This window comes from Hyla sarda, chromosome 5, assembly GCF_029499605.1.
Source record: "Hyla sarda isolate aHylSar1 chromosome 5, aHylSar1.hap1, whole genome shotgun sequence".
Taxonomy (NCBI): domain Eukaryota; kingdom Metazoa; phylum Chordata; class Amphibia; order Anura; family Hylidae; genus Hyla; species Hyla sarda.
The window spans coordinates 26,325,690-26,340,075 of record NC_079193.1 but is presented as its reverse complement, the minus strand read 5'-3'; the positions used below and the strand labels follow the sequence as shown (position 1 = coordinate 26,340,075).

At 41.9% G+C, this 14,386-nt stretch overlaps 1 long non-coding RNA gene across 5 annotated transcripts in view; it reads right to left on the bottom strand.

Moving 5' to 3' along the window:
* LOC130272977 (uncharacterized) overlaps window positions 1-14,386 on the bottom strand; it is a 47,402-nt gene that overhangs the window by 23,007 nt on the left and 10,009 nt on the right. For 4 of the 5 annotated variants that reach the window (XR_008843808.1, XR_008843807.1, XR_008843809.1 and 1 more), the window contains exons 2-3: window positions 12,072-12,222; window positions 10,218-10,318 (exon numbers count right to left, since the gene is read on the bottom strand). This is a non-coding gene — a long non-coding RNA (uncharacterized LOC130272977). Of the gene's footprint in view, window positions 1-8,196; window positions 8,381-10,217; window positions 10,319-12,071; window positions 12,223-14,386 lie in introns of those variants that run through there. The other variant, XR_008843810.1, reaches the window with a different exon arrangement.

Sequence of the window (14,386 nt, the reverse complement as noted above, 5' to 3'; positions counted from 1 at the left end):
AGCCAGTGATGGCGTGGAGAAGGGACCGGCATGTGGTGATTAGTGGGCAGCATCAGGGGATCGGTGAGCTATCTTTTTTTTTTCATGCCACCCTGATTACTTTTTAAGACAATTGTTCAGACAAATCACCAGAGAACCCCCTCCCATAGACTTGCATTGAGGGGGCGGGGCGTGACGTCACATGGGGGCGGAGTCGTGATGTCACGGTCTTCCGTCCCCGTGGTCGGGAGGAATTAGCCAGAGAACCTCCAGCGCTTCCGGAAGCAGTTATAGGTGGGTGCTGCTTGCTATATTGCGGGGGTCCCCAGCGGCGGGACCCCGGCGATCTGACATCTTATCCCCTATCCTTTGGATAGAGGATAAGATGTCTAGGGGCGGAGTACCCCTTTAAGGTACATTCACATGGGCTGTTTTTTTTTTTTTTTTTTGTAGCGGCAATTTTGCGAGTAAAACCTGCAGAAAATTTGCCGGTGTAAAATGTACTCTTAAAAGGGTTATCCGGCCTGTTAAAAACATTATATGGTGCTGGGTCAGTGGGTAAATAGAAAAAAAAAAACATACTTACCTAGCCCTGGTTACCCCAAAGCTTGCTGGTTTCCCCAGTCTTCTCTTTTCTTCCTGCTTCTGAGATAAGTGCTTGAAACAGGACCTGCCCGTTCAGCCAATCACTCGCCAAGATAGGACAGCAGTGCCGCCTGTGATTGGATGAGTTGGCAGGTCCTGCTCCAAGCGGTCATCTTAAAGGGGTACTCCACCCCTAGACATCTTATCCCCTATCCAAAGGATAGGGGATAAGATGTCTGATCGCGGCGGGACCCCCACGATCAGACAACTTATCCCCTATCCTATGGATAGGGGATAAGATGTCTAGGGGTGGAGTACCCCTTTAAAAGAAGACAAAAGATCGTGGGGATGGACAAAGCTAAATGGGAGAGGCAGGACTAGGTAAGTATGTTTTTTTAATTCTATTTTCCCTTTATCCCAGTACCATATTATTATATTTTTAAAGCCTGGCTATCCCTTTAAGACAGGCCCACTTGATGCATCAGGTCAAATAATTGCCCAGGTATGTCAATCCTTAGTTTGCAGGTGGGCTGAATGTATCCAGTTTAAAGGGGTATTCCAGGAGAAAACTTTTTTTAATATATTAACTGGCTCCAGAAAGTTAAACAGATTTGTAAATTACTTCTATAAAAAAAAATCTTAATCCTTTCAGTACTTATGAGCTGCTGAAGTTGAGTTGTTCTTTTCTGTCTAAGTGCTCTCTGATGACACGTGTCTCGGGAACCGCCCAGTTTAGAAGCAAATCCCCATAGCAAACCTCTTCTACTCTGTGCAGTTCCCGAGACAAGCAGAGATGTCAGCAGAGAGCACTGTTGCCAGACAGAAAAGAACAACTCAACTTCAGCATCTGATAATTATTGAAAGGATTAAGATTTTTTTATAGAAGTAATTTACAAATCTGTTTAACTTTCTGGAGCCAGTTGATATATAAAAAAAAAAGTTTTTTTCCTGGAATACCCCTTTAAGGTTGCGTTCACACGCTAGTAGCTAGCAGCGAGTTTCCCACTGCGAGTTACGCTACCATTGATTTAAATGGGTCCGCGGACAGTCCGCGGACAGTCCGCAAATCTGACACTATTGCGGACTGTCTGTGGACCAATTCAAATCAATGGTTGCATAAGTCGCAGCAGGTTTCTCGCATCGTGAAACTCGCTGCTAGTAAAAGTGTGTGAACGTCCCCTCAAAGGGTACTCTGCTATAGGTTGATTAAAAAGTCTTCCTCTTTTGGGAGCTTCTGAGATTAAAGGGGTATTCCAGGGAAAAACTTTTTTATATATATATATCAACTGGCTACAGAAAGTTAAACAGATTAGTAAATTACTTCTATTAAAAAATCTTAATCCTTTCAGTACTTATGAGCTTCTGAAGTTAAGGTTGTTCTATTCTGTCTAAATCCTCTCTGATGACCCCTGTCTCGGGAAACGCCCAGTTTAGAAGAGGTTTGCTATGGAGATTTGCTTCTAAACTGGGCGGTTCCCGAGACAGGTGTCATCAGAGAGGATTTAGACAGAAAAGAACAACCTTAACTTCAGAAGCTCATAAGTACTGAAAGGATTAAGATTTTTTAATAGAAGTAATTTACAAATCTGTTTAACTTTCTGGAGCCAGTTGATATATATAAAAAAAGTTTTTTCCTGGATAACCCCTTTAATCTGTGGAGAAGCCTAGCAGTAAGACTTGGTTCACTCTTTCTGTCCGGGGATCCCGACTGAATCGGTGCTAGTACCGCACGGACATTGCCATCCCCATAGACAGCAATGTAATCGAGGCATACAGTATTTCGTCAAAAGAACATTCTTTTGGCAGAGGAATTTCAGCAGTGGAAAGTCCGACGTTGAAATTCCGTAGTGTGCACTGCCCAGTGGATTCCCATTGCCAGCAAGGGGATTCTTCTGTATCGGAAATTGTCATTTGTAAGTGGAATTACACTCGGAAATTCAGTCTTCCTGCAGCACCACCACCACCACAAGGGAAAATTACAGTAGTTCTCCGGTGAAATATTTTTTTTTAAATCAACTGGTGTCAGAACGTTTAACATATTTGTAAATTACTTCTGTTTAAAAATCTTAACCCTTCCAGTACTTATCAGCTGCTGTATGCTCCAGAGGAAGTTGTTTTCTTTATACATTTTTTTTTTTCTGTCTGACCGCAGTGCTCTCTGCTGACACCTCTGTCCATGTCAGGAACTTTACAGAGCAGGAGCAAATCCCCACAGCAAACCTCTCCTGCTCTGGACAGTTCCTAACATGGACAGAGGTGTCAGCGGAGAGCACTGTGGTCAGACTGGAAAGAACTACACAACTTCCTCTGTAGTATACAGCAGCTTATAAGTCCTGGAAGGGTTAAGATTATTTAATAGAAGTAATTTACAAATCTGTTTAACTTTCTGGCACCAGTTGATATAAAAAAAAAACAATAAAAAAAAGTTTTTCACTGGAGTACCCCTTTAAGTATTACACAGTGTCTATTCAGATGACTGGCTTCTCTGTGTGAGGCTGGGTTCACACTACGTTTTGTCCCATACGGGAGCGCATACGGCAGGAGGGAGCTAAAACCTAGCGCTCCCGTATGTGACCGTATGCGCTCCCGTATGCCATTCATTTCAATGAGCCGACCGGAGTGAAACGTTCGGTCCGGTCGGCTCATTTTTGCGCCGTATGCGCTTTTACAACCGGACCTAAAACCGTGGTCAACCACGGTTTTAGGTCCGGTTGTAAAAGCGCATACGGCGCAAAAATGAGCCGACCGGACCGAACGTTTCACTCCGGTCGGCTCATTGAAATGAATGACATACGGGAGCGCATACGGTTACATACGGGAGCGCGAGGTTTTAGCTCCCTCCTGCCGTATGCGCTCCCGTATGGGACAAAACGTAGTGTGGACCCAGCCTTATACAGGACAGAACATGTCCTCCAGAAGGAGATACTCTTTTTAACCAGTCTCCATTCTGTTTGAAGGGGTACTCCTGTGGAAAACTTTTTATTTTATTTTAAATCAACTGGTGCCAGAAAGTTAAACAGATTTGTAAATTACTTTTATTAAAAAATCTAAATATTTCCAGTACTTTATAGGGTCTGTATACTACAGAGGAAATTATTTTCTTTTTGAAACACAGAGCTTTCTGTTGACATCATGACCACAGTGCTCTCTGCTGACATCTCTGTCCATTTTAGGAACTGTCCAGAGCAGCATATGTTTGCTAGGGGGATTTTCTCCTACTCTGGACAGTTCTTAAAATGGACAGAGATGTCAGCAGAGAGCACTGTGCTCGTGATGTCAGCAGAGAGCTCTGTGTTCCAAAAAGAAAACCATTTCCTCTGTAGTATTCAGCAGCTAATAAGTACTGGAAGGATTAAGATTTTTTTATTAGACATAATTTACAAATCTGTTTAACTTTCTGGCACCAGTTGATAAAAAAAAAAAAAAAAAAAAAAAGTTTTCCAAGGGAGTACCCCTTTAAGAGAAGTGAAGATCCCAAACACAGACCCCCCACCCCCCCCCGCCTCTTTCTCTATTTACTCAGAACTCTTAACCTTACTTAATTTCTCTAAATTTGGCTACCCCTTTAATTTAATAATAATGTGTTCCATATGGTACTTTCTAAGATAAAAGTTTGCATCCATGGTTTTATTAAAAAATAATATAGTGCAGAAAAAAAAGTGTATTGAAGTTAGCAACCAATCAGGTCACTGCCTTTATGACATAACCTTTTCAAGAATTATTATGAATGCAATCCAAATGGTTGCTATTGGCAACACCTTTTTATTTTTATTTTCTGTTTTTTTTTTGTTGTTATTTGTGCATATTTTCAGCTCCCAATTCTTTTTCGTGTACATTGTTTTGGGCCTAGGCCAGTGTGTCCCAATCAGTGTGCCCCCAGCTGTTGCAAAACTACAACTCCCAGCATGCCCCCTAACCCTTTAACTCAGTGGTCTTGCAAAACGGCTGTCCGGGCATGCTGGGAGTTGTAGTTTTCCAACATCTGGAGGCACCCTGGTAAGAAAACACTGGACTAGGCTAGGAAATGCCAAGGTTTTGATGATACTTTCACAAGTTCTAAACTCCCTGTCTCTAGTGAAAGCAGTTGTATCTAAACTGCGACCCTCCAGCTCTTGCAAAACTACAGCTCCCAGCATGCCCGGACAGCCAACGGCTGTCCGGGCATGCTGGGTGCTGTAGTTTTGCAAGAGCTGGAGGGACCGAGTTTGGAGACCGCTGAGTTAAAGGGGTACTCCGGTGGAAGACTTTTTTTTTTTTTTATCAACTGGTGCCAGAAAGTTAAACCGATTTGTAAATTACTTCTATTAAAAAATCTGAATCCTTCCAGTACTTATTAGCTGCTGAATACTACACAGGAAATTCTTTTCTTTTTGGAACACAGAGCTCTCACGACCATAGTGCTCTCAGCTGACACCTCTGTCTATTTTAAGAATTTTAAGACACCACACAGGTCCTTTTTAAAGGGGTACTCTGGTGGAAAACCTTTTTATTTATTTTATTATTATTATTATTATTATTATTATTATTTTAATCAACTGGTGCCAGAAAGTTAAACAGATTTGTAAATGACTTCTATTAAAAAATATTAATCCTTCCAGTACTTATTAGCTGCTGAATACTACAGAGGAAATTATTTTCTTTTTGGAACACAGAGCTCTCTGCTGACATCACGAGCACAGTGCTCTCTGCTGACATCTCTGTCCATTTTTAGAGTCCTTTCCAGAGTAGGAGAAAATCCCCATAGCAAACATATGCTGCTCTGGACAGTTCCTAAAATGGACAAAGATGTCAGCAGAGAGCACTGTGGTCCTGATGTCAGCAGAGAGCACTGTGTTCCAAAAAGAAAATAATTTCCTATGTAGTATTCAGCAGCTAATAAGTACTGGAAGGATTAAGATTTTTTAATAGAAGTCATTTACAAATCTGTTTAACTTTCTGGCACCAGTTGATTTAAAAAAAAAAAATAAAAATAGTTTTCCACGGGAGTACCCCTTTAAAGGGTTAAAAAATAAAAATAAAAATAGTATATTATGTTTACAGTTTTTTTTAGTTAAAGGGGTTATTCTGTTTAAGACATTTATGGCGTATCCGCAAAATAGGCCATCCGTTTCGGAGGTGGGCATAAAAGGTATGTACAATTTTGTAATCTGTTACTACCATGTTTTTACTATTGCTGCAAATCATCTAAAATAAAAAAAAAAAAAAAAAATGGCGCAACTTTTGTAACCAGCCTCGGTGTAAAATCTTCTACCGTTTTGTGTCTTCAGCTCCTATGCAGACCTATGTGTTTCCAAGGATACAAACTACAACGCATACTTTGTAATCCTGTATTGCTCTACTTCTTCTTCTGCCCCCCCCCCCCCCCACCACTACTTATAGAGAGTAAAAGAGGGGACAGATACAAGGGAAATAGAATCTTACTGCTTATTATTATCTTTATAGTTTGTAACCATGGAGACGCAAAGGCCTGGATAAGAGCCGTATACACAAAACCATAGGAGATTTTTAAAGGGTTACTCCGCTCCCCAGCGTCTGGAACATTGAGTTCCGAACGCTGTGTGCTTCCGTATTCACACCCGCCCCCTCGTGACATCACGGCCTGCCCCCTCAATCAAAGTCTATGGGAAGAGGGAGCAATTGCCGTCACCAGGGGGCGGGCGTGAACACGGAAGCCCGCACACAGCGTTCGGAACTCAATGTTCCGGATGCTGGGTACTGGAGTAACCCTTTAATGTTATTTTTTTAGTGATACGGGTTGCGTTTGTACAGCGTATACCATCTATAATATTTATCAATTATATATATATCTATATACCGTATTTTTCGTCATATAAGACGTTCCGGCATATAGGACGCACCTAATTTTATAGGATAAAAATCTAGAAAATAAAGATTCTGAACCAAATACAACGTAAAGTAAAGGACAGTGATCTTCAACCTGCGGACCTTCAGATGTTGCAAAACTACAACTCCCAGCATGCCCGGACAGCCGTTGGCTGTCCGGGCATGCTGGGAGTTGTAGTTTTGCAACATCTGGAGGTCCGCAGGTTGAAGACCACTGGTATAGGAGATAGTACTCACGTGTCCCCGCCGCTCCGGACCCGTCACCGCTCGTTACCGCTGTCCTGGATGTCGCCCTCCATCGCTGTCGCCGTTTCCCCGTCTCTCCGGAATGTCTCTGCTGCCGGGTATCCTCGCTCTCCATCGCCGCCATCACGTCGCTACGCACGTGCGCGACGACGTGATGACGACGAAGGAGATCGACGGCCATGTAGGGGATCCCGGGACGGGGCAGACACCGAGGAGGCAGGTAAGGTCCCTCCCGGTGTCCTGTAAGCTGTTTGGGACGCCGTGATTTCACTGCGGCGGTCCTGAACAGCCCGAGGTTAGTGTTATTTTCGCTTCAGACGCGGCGGTCAGCTTTGATCGCCGCGTCTGAAGGGTTAATACAGGGCATCACCGCAATCGGGGATGTCCTGTATTAGCCGTGGGTCCCAGCCGTTGATGGGCGCAGGGACCGCCGCGATAGGACAGGTATTCGCCGTATAAGACGCACCAAGTTTTCCCTCCCTGTTTTGGGGAAGAAAAAGTGCGTCTTATACGGCGAAAAATATGATATATATATATATATATATATATATATATATATATATATATATATATATGGCTATTAGAGATGAGCGAACTTACAGTAAATTCAATTTGTCACGAACTTCTCGGCTCGGCAGTTGATGACTTATCCTGCGTAAATTAGTTCAGCCTTCAGGTGCTCCGGTGGGCTGGAAAAGGTGGATACATTCCTAGGAAAGAGTCTCCTAGGACTGTATCCACCTTTTCCAGCCCACCGGAGCACCTGAAAGCTGAACTAATTTATGCAGGAAAAGGCATCAACTGCCGAGCCGAGAAGTTCGTGACAAATCGAATTTACTGTAAGTTCGCTCATCTCTAATGGCTATTGTAGTAATAAAGGACTGATCACATGTGGTTGGATATTTTGGCCCAAGGTGAAGACCAAGCGGGAAGGTTTATCAAAACCTGTGCACAGAAAGAGTAAAACAGTTGCCCATAGCAACCAATCAGATTGCTTCTTTCACTTTTAAAAGGGCCACTGAAAAATGAAAGTAGCGATCTGATTGGTTGCTATGGGCAACTTGTCAACTTTTCCTCAACACAGGTTTTATTGAATGCCCCCATGATCTTATATGGGGTTACAACTAAATTAAGCTTCCGCTCAGATTGCGTTCTGCCAAGCTGGCAGCGTATTTTTTGAAGTTTTACGGATTGCGCTCGGAATGTGCCCAGGATTTACACTGAATTTATGCGCAATTCCTCTCAAACTACCGCAAAGCTTGACGCGTTTTTTTTTTTAACGGACTTTATGGCAGAATTTCGGCTGAATTTCTGAGTGCTCAAAACACAGACTTCTGCCGAAATTCCACCCGCACTTCAGCAAAATTTTAAGACAGATCAATTTTGCAGAAAGCGGAAATTCTGCTGTGTAAATAGGACGGCGGAATCCCATTGAACAAAATGGGCATAAGATTGTGGCGAAATTATTCAGAGGAATACTGACGTGGGAATATAGCCTAACACACAGATACGGGACGGAATTTAGAGTCGCAATGATGTTAATGGGATTCTAACGTGGAATTCTGCAGAAAGAATTGACATGTTTTTTTGCAGAGTCCAGAAAATCTTCGGTATGAATGGGACAGCGGAAATTCCATTCACCACATTGTTAACGTCATGTAGTAGAATTTCCAAACTGAATTTTTCCACCGGATTCTTCAAAGAAATTCCGCCATGTGAACATACCCTAAGGGAGACACATATTCCAGAATTTGCTGAATATTTTATTATAATAAAGCAAAGGACTGTATATAATAGGAATGGGAAATACACTGCTCAAAAAATAAAGGGAACACTAAGATAACACATCCTAGATCTGAATGAACGAACTAATCGTATGAAATACTTTCGTCTTTACATAGAATGAATGTGCTGACAAGAAAATCACACAAAAATTATCAATGGGAATCAAATGTATCAACCCATGGAGGTCTGGATATGGAGTCACACTCAAAATCACAGTGGAAAACCCCACTACAGGCTGATCCAACTTTATGTAATGTCCTTAATACAAGTCACAATGAGGCTCAGTAGTGTGTGTGGCCTCCACGTGCCCATATGACCTCCCTACAACGCCTGGGCATGCTCCTGATGAGGTGGCGGATGGTCTCCTGAGGGATGTCCTCCCAGACCTGGACTAAAGCATCCGCCAACTCCTGGACAGTCTGTGGTGGATGGAGCGAGACATCCCAGATGTGCTCAATCGGATTCAGGTCTGGGGAACGGGCGGGCCAGTCCATAGCATCAATGCCTTCCTCTTGCAGGAACTGCTGACACACTCCAGCCACATGAGGTCTAGCATTGTCTTGCATTAGGAGGAACCCAGGGCCAACCGCACCAGCATATGGTCTCACAGGGGTCTGAGGATCTCGTCTCCGTACCTAATGGCAGTCAGGCTACCTCTGGCAAGCACATGGAGGGTTGTGCGGCCCCCCAAAGAAATGCCACCCCCATCATTACTGACCCACCGCCAAAACGGTCATGCTGAAGGATGTTGCAGGCAGCAGAACGTTCTCCACGGCATCTCCAGACTCTGTCATGTCTGTCACATGTGCTCATTGTGAATCTGCTTTCATCTGTGAAGAGCACAGGGCACCAGTGGCGAATTTGCCAATCTTGGTGTTCTCTGGCAAATGCCAAATGTCCTGCAGTGTTTGGCTATAAGCAGAACCCCCATCTGTGGACGTCGGGCCCTCATACCACCCTCATGGAGTCTGTTTCTGACCATTTGAGTGGACACATGCACATTTGTGGCCTGCTGGTGGTCATTTTGCAGGGCTCTGGCAGTGCTCCTCCTGCTCCTCCTTGCACAAAGGCGGAGGTAGCGGTCCTGCTGCTGGGTTGTTGCCCTCCTACAGCCTTCCCCACGTCTCCTGGTAGCGCCTCCATGCTCTGGACACTACACTGACAGACACAGCAAACCTTGCCACAGATGTGCCATCCTGGATGCGCTGCACTACCTGAGCCACTTGTGTGGGTTGTAGAGTCCGTCTCATGCTACCACTAGAGTGAAAGCACCGCTAGCATTCAAAAGTGACCAAAACATCAGCCAGGAAGCATAGGAACTGAGAAGTGGTCTGAGGTCACCAACTACAGAATCACTCCTTTATTGGGGTGTCTTGCTAATTACCTATAATTTCCACCTGTTGTCTGTTCCATTTGCACAACAGCATGTGAAATTGATTGTCAATCAGTGTTCTTCCTGAGTGGACAGTGGGATTTCACAGAAGTGTCGTTGACTTGGAGTTACATTGTGTTGTTTAAGTGTTCCCTTTATTATTTTGAGCAGTGTATAAAGGAAGGACTTATACTTCTCCTTCCTGCTGGATACACTTCTGACTTTGGCACTTTTCCAAGAAAAAAAAAAAAAAACGCCAGAAAAGAACCCTGTGTGGAAACCTTGCCTTAGAAGTATATACCTCGAACATATTGTAAACAAAGCCTTTAAAAAGAGCTCCAGGATTTTCTTTTTAATGCTTATATAGTGAATATTGTAGAAGTTCTTGAGTACGTCTTGTGCTTACCTGTTTGAGAAGATGTGGCAGGCGTCGATTTGTGACCATTCTGATGGCAATTCTATCACTGAAATTATTTTCTCATGCTTCCTATACTTCCCTGAAATTATCTGGATTTGCAGAGAGAGGGAGAGGTTTGCTATCCCATTCAATTTAGGCTTATAGGGGTACTCCAGTGGAATATTTTTTTTTTTTAAGTTTAGGATTTGCTCCTGCTCTGGACAGTTCCTGATATGGACAGAGGTGTCAGCAGAGAGCACTGTGGTCAGACTGGAAAGATCTACACAACTTCCTCTGGAGCATACAGCAGCTGATAAGTACTGGAAGGATTAAGATTTTTATATAGAAGTAATTTACAAATCTGTATACATTTTGGCACCAGTTGATTTAAAAAAAAATTCCACCAGAGTACCCCTTTAAGCCTAAATTGAGTGGGTTGGAGTCAGTTAACATTTTGTGCAGTTTTGATCCATTTTTTTTATTAAGGGTACATTCACACTTGCATATTTTATTGCATATTTTCTGCTGATGATTTTCCCACTCATTGTAGTCAAAATGTAGCAAAATCAGCGGCAGAAAATATGTCGCAAAATGCGGCAGGCGTGATCATACCCTCAAAGTGCATTGTTTAAATATAGTCATGAAGAGAAAGGGATTTGACCTATAACCACAAATGTTTTATGAAGATATGACATTTTTAGGTTGTGTTCACATGTTGAATTTGTCCTGCTTTTTTCACACATAATTACAGCATTTTTTTGCTGTAATTTTCCAAAATCATGGTAAGAATTATTTTTTTAACCATAATTTGCATAATCAGAGCAAAAAAACAAACAAACGAAAAAAAAAAAACATAATTAAAATGCAACGTGTGAACACAGCCTCGGGAGAGCTGGATGCTTTACGTCCTGATCCCATAGAGACAGCAGCAGCAGCAGTATATAGATAGAGCTGGAGTAGAGATGTATAACTACTAAATACCCTGATCCCATAGAGATAGCAGCAGTATATAGATAGAGCTGGAGTAGAGATGTATAACTACTAAATACCCTGATCCCATAGAGATAGCAGCAGTATATAGATAGAGCTGGAGTAGAGATGTATAACTACTATATATCCTGATCCCATAGAGATAGCAGCAGTATACAGATCGAGCTGGAGGGGAGGTGTATAACTACTATATATCCTGATCCCATAGAGATAGCAGCAGCAGTATACAGATAGAGCTGTGAGGGGAGGTGTATAACTACTATATAACCTGATCCCATAGAGATCCATGGGTTTCCGTGTCCGGAGACATGACGTCACGCCATGCCCTCTCTATTCACGCCCCCTCCCATAGACTTACATTGAGGGGACAGGGCGTGATGTCATGAGGGGGGGGGGGGGGGGGGCTATGACGTCATGGGCTCCCGGCACCGGCTCTAAGCATTCGAAAAAATTGGTTCCAAATGCTGAGCAGTGGAGTACCCCTTTAAGGTCAGAGGTCACATCCCTACATTCTATTGTAAACCCTGGATCTGTGGAAAGGGGGAGGGATGTGGAGGGAGCACTGAAGACATTTTTGGGGGGGCGTCAGCATTGAGAATTAGTTTGGGAACAGATGTCCCTGCTTATTTTGTGGAAATAGTGTAATTATTCCTATTGTTATCTAGAAATGTATTTATTTTGCAATTGTAGTCATTGGAGGAAACATCTGTAGCATTATACTGAAGCTTGGAATGAGAAGAATGGCGGGAATGAGGAAGAAATCATACATTACAAGATATTTCTTTTTCTATGAATGTCTCTTTGTTCTGTCATATTTGACTTGTTTTACAGCCTTGCGTGAACTTATAATTTGAGGTTTACTGCTGGTGTTACCTTTAAAGAGCTCCTCCAAATGAATTGACTTTTTGAAGGATTATTCATTTTGGACAATTCCTTTTTGTTACAAGGATCTGATGATAATAATAAGCTGATCGCGATCTCACTCATGGGATCCCCAAAAATCTGCCCTGCATAGAAATATGACCTGAAATAGTAATATAGTCATAATAATAATTAAAAGTTATGTCAAACAGAACATGGAGAAATTACCTACGATACTTAAATGGGCACTGCCACATATCAAAACTGTTAATATGTGACAGAGCATCTAAAAAAAAGTATTTGTAATATACGTAATGAAGCAAATATGTTATATATATATATATATATATATATATATATATATATATATATATATATATATAAATCAACTGGCTCCAGAAAGTTAAACAGATTTGTAAAATACTTCTATAAAAAAAATTTCAGTACTTATGAGCTTCTGAAGTTAAGGTTGTTCCTTTCTGTCTAAGTGCTCTCTGATGACACCTGTCTCGGGAAACGCCCAGTTTAGAAGAGGTTTGCTATGGGGATTTGCTTCTAAACTGGGCATTTCCCGAGACACGTGTCATCAGAGAGGACTTAGACAGAAAAGAACAACCTTAACTTCAGAAGCTCATAAGTACTGAAAGGATTAAGATTTTTTAATAGAAGTCATTTACAAATCTGTTTAACTTTCTGGAGCCAGTTGATATATATAAAAAAGTTTTTTCCTGGATAACCTCTTTAATATAAAATACTCACATACATGTAACAAAGGAAGGAGGGTAGTGGGGGAACATTGGATGGCGACCAAGCTCCGTTTCGCACAGTATATGAATGAACTGTGACTTTTGGATCTGAGCACCACTACTAGTGCATCAACATATCCACTACCATCTACCATCTAGTATCCCAGTCCACACCGGTATAGGTGCAGTGCCGTGCCACTCTACTTCTGTCATACTTTATTTATATTATCGGTCAATAGAGGTCCTTGTTTCTTTCTGAATGTTGTCCTGTCCTGCTCGCACAATGCCGGAGGTGCGGGCGGGACGTGCAGGACCAGCAGAGCCCTGGAGAAGGGTAAACGTTCCCCAATGAAGGATAAGGGCAAATGTAACTCTTCCAGAATAGAACTTCCCCCTCCTCCTCAGTGAACTGTAAGCAAATGACCACCAGATGGAGGGGATGCCAGAAGAAGTTTTTTTTTTCCTGATAGGCACGCTTTAAAGCAAAAATGGGATGATAACTCAAAAATTATAACTAAATAAATAAAACATAATTGGTATCTTGACAAGTGGAAACGTCCGAACTTTTAAAATATAGCGTAACTTATCCCTCACATTAAATGCTGCTAACAAGAAAAAAAATCCCCAGTTTCAGAAATGCGGTTATTTATGGACATTTATCAACGGGTTTAGTCAGGTTTTCTTTACTATAATTGTCGCAAAATTGTCGCAACTGCGACTACGTGATTTTTTGTGCGACATTTTGACTGGAAAGCGAGAAAAGCAAGTTTTCAAAAAATTTACTACGTAGTAATAATTTTTAAATGGACTACGGGTAGTCAGGTATTTATTAACTGCGACAGTCGCAACTGCGCAAAAAAAGTCGCAGCAGGGTTAAAAATTGACTAAATTTACTCCAGCTCAAACTTGGAGCAGAAAAAGCTACTACCAAAGTAAAAAAAGGAAAAATTGCTTAAGAGAAAGAAAATTATCAACAGGCTGAAACCAGTTGATAAATAAGTCGCACATAAGCAAAAAAAAAAGTAAGGAAAAAATTACTAAAAAAAAAGAATACATAAGCAAACATTGATAAATGTCCCTCATTGAATCCCAAATGTCAGGGATTAAAAAATGATTATAAAGTCTTATGCACCCCAAGATGGTAAAAATAAAAACTACAGCTCAACCCACAAAACAAGCCCTCATACAGCTCCATAGATGGAAAAATTAAAAAGGTATAGGGGTATATGTAATGTAAAGCATTGGCATCCTCCGTATACAGCAGATCATACACAGTGGGCGCCGACTGTTACCCACAGCTGATACTTCCCAATCTTTTTACAACCTAAATGCCACAGTCAGTAGCAATTCCGGCATTTAGGAATTTGTCTGATAGGTGTTGTTCCTGTGAGACCTCTACTCTGCACCCCTACAACCCAATTTCAAGGGGCCAATCAGTTAACATGACAGCCAAAGGCCTTCTGCCTTGGTGGATCTCCTTGTACAACCTGTATCAATTTTTTTTTTACTATAAATATAATGTATATTAAAAAATTAAGTAGCTCAGAAAGTTAGACCTAAAATAGCATAGTACTAAATGCA